Source organism: Trichosurus vulpecula, chromosome 1, assembly GCF_011100635.1.
Source record: "Trichosurus vulpecula isolate mTriVul1 chromosome 1, mTriVul1.pri, whole genome shotgun sequence".
Taxonomy (NCBI): Eukaryota; Metazoa; Chordata; class Mammalia; order Diprotodontia; family Phalangeridae; genus Trichosurus; species Trichosurus vulpecula.
In genome coordinates, this window is record NC_050573.1 from 130,860,755 (window position 1) to 130,866,473 (window position 5,719).

The 5,719-nt window shown below is 39.2% G+C and overlaps 1 pseudogene; it reads right to left on the minus strand.

Annotated features, from left to right (window-relative positions):
* Window positions 1-4,429: 4,429 nt before the first annotated feature.
* On the minus strand, window positions 4,430-5,366 carry LOC118834644 (annotated as a pseudogene).
* Window positions 5,367-5,719: the final 353 nt, after the last annotated feature.

Below are 5,719 nucleotides of genomic sequence, written 5' to 3' on the forward strand. Positions count from 1 at the left end.
CTGATAAAAATGTGTTTCTTGTAAACAGCATATTGTAGGATTATGGTTTTTAATCCATTCTGCTATCTGCTTCCGTTTTATAGGAGAGTTCATCGCAATCACATTCACAGTTATGATTTCTATCTGTGTCTTTTTCTTTAATTCTAAAGAATGAGTGGGCCAAAGAACAAATCAGAGAAACAACTAATAACTTAATTCAAGAGAATGAATGAGACAACATACCAAAACTTATGGGATGCAGCAAAAGCACTTCTTAAGGGAAGTTTTATATCTCTAAATGTTTACATGAATAAAATAGAGAAAAAGAGATCAATGAATTGGGCATGCAACTGAAAAAGCTAGAAAAAGAACAAATTGAAAGTCCCCAATTAAATACCAAATTAGAAATACTGAAAATCAAAGGAGAGATTAATAAAATTGAAACCAAGAAAACTACAGAATTAATAAATAAAAAAAAGAGCTGGTCTTACGAAAAAACCAATAAAATTGATAAACCTTTGGTCAATTTGATTAAAAAAAAGAAAGAAGAGAACAATGTAAATACCCATGGAAGTCCATGAATATGTAGAAGTTGTAAGTAGGGACAAGTATCTGAGAAGAAATCAGAAATGCTGCATGATCTTATAAGAAGAAAAACAGAAACCTTGTAGTTTTGGAGTGATGAAGCTGTTCTCTTGTTTTTCTATTGGGTTCAGGAGGAAAACCTAAAAGGGATATAACTTGTTTGGGGTGGATAGGATTGTGATAATTAAGAACAGAGGGAATGTAAACTACTCAGCAAATATTTTGCTCTGGTTTACTGCCAAGAAGAATAATCTTCCTCCTAAAAACATATGTTAGCCTGATAGAGAAACCAAATCAATTAACATGTTTTATACTATGCACTACGTGCTGGGGATACAAAGACAAAAAATGAAAGAAACTCTTCCCTCAAAGAATTTGCATTTTATTGGGGGAAGCAAAATCTACATGTATGAAAAATAGAAAATATATGCAAAATAATTGGTGCACTGGCAACTATATGTGTCAGGAAAAATCCTGTGTGAAAGCGAGAGGTAGTTTGCTTGGCAGAGAAGGCATTGTAGTCAAGGCATAGGGAACAGTTTTTTCAAAGGTACAGCGATGGGAAATAAGTCTAAATAGCAGTATACCTTTTTTCAACATCTTAGAATGCAAACTCAATAAAAATCAGAAGTCTAATATGGCAACTAAAATTATTAATTTGAGCACAGACTACATTAAGAGAGTTATAGTGCTTACACAAAGGAACTAGTAAGTCTTCTGCATTCAGATAGTATCTGGAGAGAAGTATCTTCTGGTCTGGCACTGAATTTTAGATAAGACATTGAAAAGCTGAAGCAAAGCCATAACTAAAAATTCTTCTATCAGTAGCAAAAAATAGAAGGCAGTCTAATGATAGTTGATAATGGTGCAGGGAACATTTTTACTAAGTTCAGTCACACTGCCCCATGAAAGGGAGTGATTACCCCTACTGCCCCTGATGAGGGCACATCAGTGTGTGTGTCGGTACTTTGGGGTGTCGAGCACCCCTCACCCCAAACCCTCATCACCCCCAAGAAAAGATGTAAGTAAACACAATAGCTATGTTCAGGAATCTGAAGAACTCTCTCATGGAGGAAGAACTGAACTTTTTCAATTTGCAAGATTTTTCTTATGTGGAGACTAAATTTGCATCTTCAACTTCTGTGCAATGTCCCTAGTTCTGCTCCCTAGCTTTAGGGCCACAGTGGAATGGGTAGTATGATCCTCTTTACAAGAGATCTTCAAAGAAAGATTAGATGAACATTTTTGCTTGAGGGGATGGGATGCTGATAACTGATAATTAAAAGAAGGAAGAGCTGCTGAATTTTTACTTAGCCTCTGTTTTCCTGGACAAAGAGAAAGACCTTTGCACTGAAAATGTTAGAATAAAAATGCCTAACAGGAGTTGCTTTTGATGGTGAATTCAGCTACCCTGACCAAAATGACTCCCAGCCTTCACTACTTAAAAATGACAAATGTGATTGCTGAGCTCTTTCCAGTAATATTTGAAACATCGCAGGAAATGTGAAAGATGCCACAAAATTGGAGAGTGACAAATGCATAGATTTTCCAAAAAGGAAAGAGTCTGTGAGCTAAAGGCCTGGCAAGCTCCATGACAATGCCTGAAAAAAATATAGAACAGAAAATTAGTTTGTTAGCAAACATATAAAAGGAAAGTGGTGATTTTAAAGAGCTTTATCCAAAGCAGGTCACACCAGATTAAACCTATTTCTTTTTTTTTTTTTGAGAGGTTACTAAATTGAGAATACAACAAACATTATTTACCTAGATTTTAGAAAAGCTTTTGATAGAGTATCTCACAACTTATGTATAAAGAAGGGAGTCATGATTAGACAGTGGTTTGTGTGAAAAAAGACCTGGGTTTTTTAGAAGATTGCCAGTTAAATATGAGTCAGAATCATAATGTGAGAGTCAAAAAAAAAATCTAACGCAATCTTGAGCTTCATCCAGAGCAGCTTATCTTTTATGAATAAGATGATACTACTCTGCCCTCCTTAGGTCTTATCTGGAGAATTGTGTTCATTTCTGGGTATTGCAGTTTAAAACAGCAATGATAAACTGGGGACTACCCAGGAGAAAGCAAATGGGATATAAAGGGCTGTTATTCTATATTGTATAAGGATTGATTGAAGGAATTGGGAATGTTTAAGTTGGAGAAGAGAAAACTCATGGGGGACATGGACTGTTCAAGTATTTGAAGGATTATCCTGTAGAAGAAAGGTTATTCTTATTCTGCTTAGTTTCAGAGGATATAAATTTAGTCTCAATGTCAGGAAAATTTGCTAATAATGAAAGCTGCTCAAAAGTACAATGGGTTGCCTTGAAAAGAGATGGGTTTTCTTTGGAGGTCTTCGGGCAGAGCAGAAGCTGTAATGACCTCTTAGGTATGTTATAGTGGGGATTCCTTTCATATATAAGTTGGTCTAAAGGGCTGCTTAGGTTCAAGGATATGATGGCAAATATTTAACAATTGTCTTCAAAAAATCTATGCATGACTGAGAAATTAATGTTATACTACTATATTAGTAAACTAATTATTAACTTGCCATCCTTCTCCCCCCACCCATTTCTGTTAAGATCCAACTCCTGAAAAGTCAGTTCTAGAAGGTTGTAACTGTAATCTTCTCCCAGGCCCAAGGCATCTACCTGGGCCAGGACACTTACTTTTTGCTTACTCAGTAAACAAAAACCAGGTTTAGCTAGTTTCCTGCTCCACCCCTGCTCAGCACCCCCACCCCCACCCTCACCCCCACCCCCCATCTCCTTGTCTTTGATTCCCTCCATTAGTTTAGGGCATCCCAGCTCATGAAAGAGAAAACTAGAGAGGTGCAGATGGAAATGGCTTCCCCTGCCCAGATGTCTTGAGGCTCAGGAGCCTCAAGATCAAGCCAAGGTCTCAACAGGAGGATCTGAAAACTAAAAGACGACATGCTTGTTAAATGTCCACCAATCAGGATTGAGTTTCATTTGTCAGGAGAGCTCCTGGTCAGAAGGTACACATCTGATTTAAGGCATTTCAGGGTCTACCTTGCTATCTTTGGTTGCCAAGAGAAACCACTGACAATTTGTTGATCATTAGCTAGCCTATTGATACCTGGATAGTTTTTTCCTCAGGATATTTATTTCCAACAGTGAAACACTTTAAAGCTTAATTTGCAATGTTTTCTCCATCACTTTCTTAAATCTAGACAGTCAAGCCCCAATTTAAAGCATTTTCTGATTTCCCAAGTATTAATATTCAAACTGAAAATTAAAGTTGGTTAGGTTTTAAACTGGCTCTAGCACACCTTGCTTAGGTTCCTTCCAATTATCAAATTATTTATTTCTGTGGTTTGTAAGCTATTTCATAGGGATTGTTCTTGTTTAGGTGAGACTACATTGCATGACCTTAAGGTTCCTTTCAAGTATTCTGAGATTCTGTGAACTTAGTTAGCTCCCTGGAAACTTTCACTCAAGTGGTCTTGTTTCTGCCTTTTAGGGCAAGCGTAGCAACTCCAAACCTTCTACTAAATAACAACCTTCAGGTATCTGAAGAACATTATTGCATTCTCCTTAATTCTTTTCTTTTTCAGGTAACATATTTGGATTTCCTCAGTGAATTCTCATGTGACATGATTTCACATTTCCTAACTTTCTCATTGCCCTTCTCTTCAACATATCAACCTCCCTATTCAATAAATTTCAATAACTTCCAATCATCGCCAGAAGCAATATAAACTACTGTTAGGGGTCCAAAGCCATTTATAACCTACTCTCTTCCTACCTTTCTGTCTTATACTTTGTAGCTCCTGCATACCCTTAGAGCCAATGAAAGTGATTTCTTTGCTGTGCCTCCTATAAGACATTTCATCTTCCAACTGTATTTTCACAAACTCCTTTCCTGATCACCCTTTTTGCTAATGACTTTCTCTTTTCCATTATCTTCAAACACTTTGTTCTTTCTACCTTTTATGACTCTTGCTGGTGTCATCACCAATTTCTTTATGAGATACATTTCATGTGTGGAAGCCAGATCCTTGGCCTTCTCGGTAGCTGCCAGGGCAGTTTCTTTTGCCTCCTCAGTTGCTTCCTTAGCTGTTTCAACAAGTGTCTTAGAAGTAGCTTCATCTTGCAGTTTGACCAAGATGTACTCAAAGCCTCTGATAGTCTCGGTCACATTACTTTTGAATCTAGCTAGACCAAACTCTTGTACAGCCCTGGAGACCCAGGCCTCCTGTCGGATTTTTGGTCCAGCCGCTGTTTCCAGGGTTCACACAGTAAGCACATCTTTCCTCCACCACCATTAGCTGGGCATGGTTGAAGTTCCAGGTGAAAGTGATCATGGTCTGGTTCTGTGGGTCCATGATAGAGTACTCGAGGATGTATGCCAAGTGGGCTACATTAGCAGGAAAGAAGCACTCCACCCAGCGGTGCACCGTGTTAGTCTTCATTAGAAGCCTCCTGGACAGTAGCTTCTGATCAGGAGTCACCTCCCGGGGCACAATAGCCTCCATCGGCACATGCTTGCTGTAGGGTCTGGGGTAACGCTGCCAGAAAGCAGCAAACACTTGGTTCCAGGAGCCCCGGAACACGCTCTGCCCCAGGAAATACTTTACCGCCGAGGGTCGGAGTCGGGGTCGGGGCAGTGTCAGGGGGCACACAGCATGGAGGGAAGGGGGAGGGAGAGAAAGGGTCACCCGGCTTGTGTTCTCCGGCACTGTCCCAAAGCTGCTGCCGTCGCCGCCTGCGCCGTGACGGAGTGTCGGGCCGCTCTGAACATGGTACTTCTGACTTGAATTGACCAAGACAGCATACAGTAGCATGATGAGTTCCCTCAGTATGGACACATTATAATTCATCAGCCCTTTCTAAATTTGCATTGGCCTTTTGTACAGTCACATCACACTTTTGATTCATACTGAGTTCACAGCCCACTAAAATGTTCAAACTTTTTTTCTTTCACATATCATGGATGCTGATTTTACAACTATAGCTGTCCATCTGTCATCTCTTATTCTTGCCATATGATTGGCCCATCTCCTTGCTCAGCCATAAAGAGCCTTGACGATTTTTTTTCTTGTCACTTTTGGTATAAAAGTTGTCATTGGTAATATGTTACAGCCGACATACCCACCATGTGTCTCCTGTGAGTCATTTCCACTCTGTACACCCTACT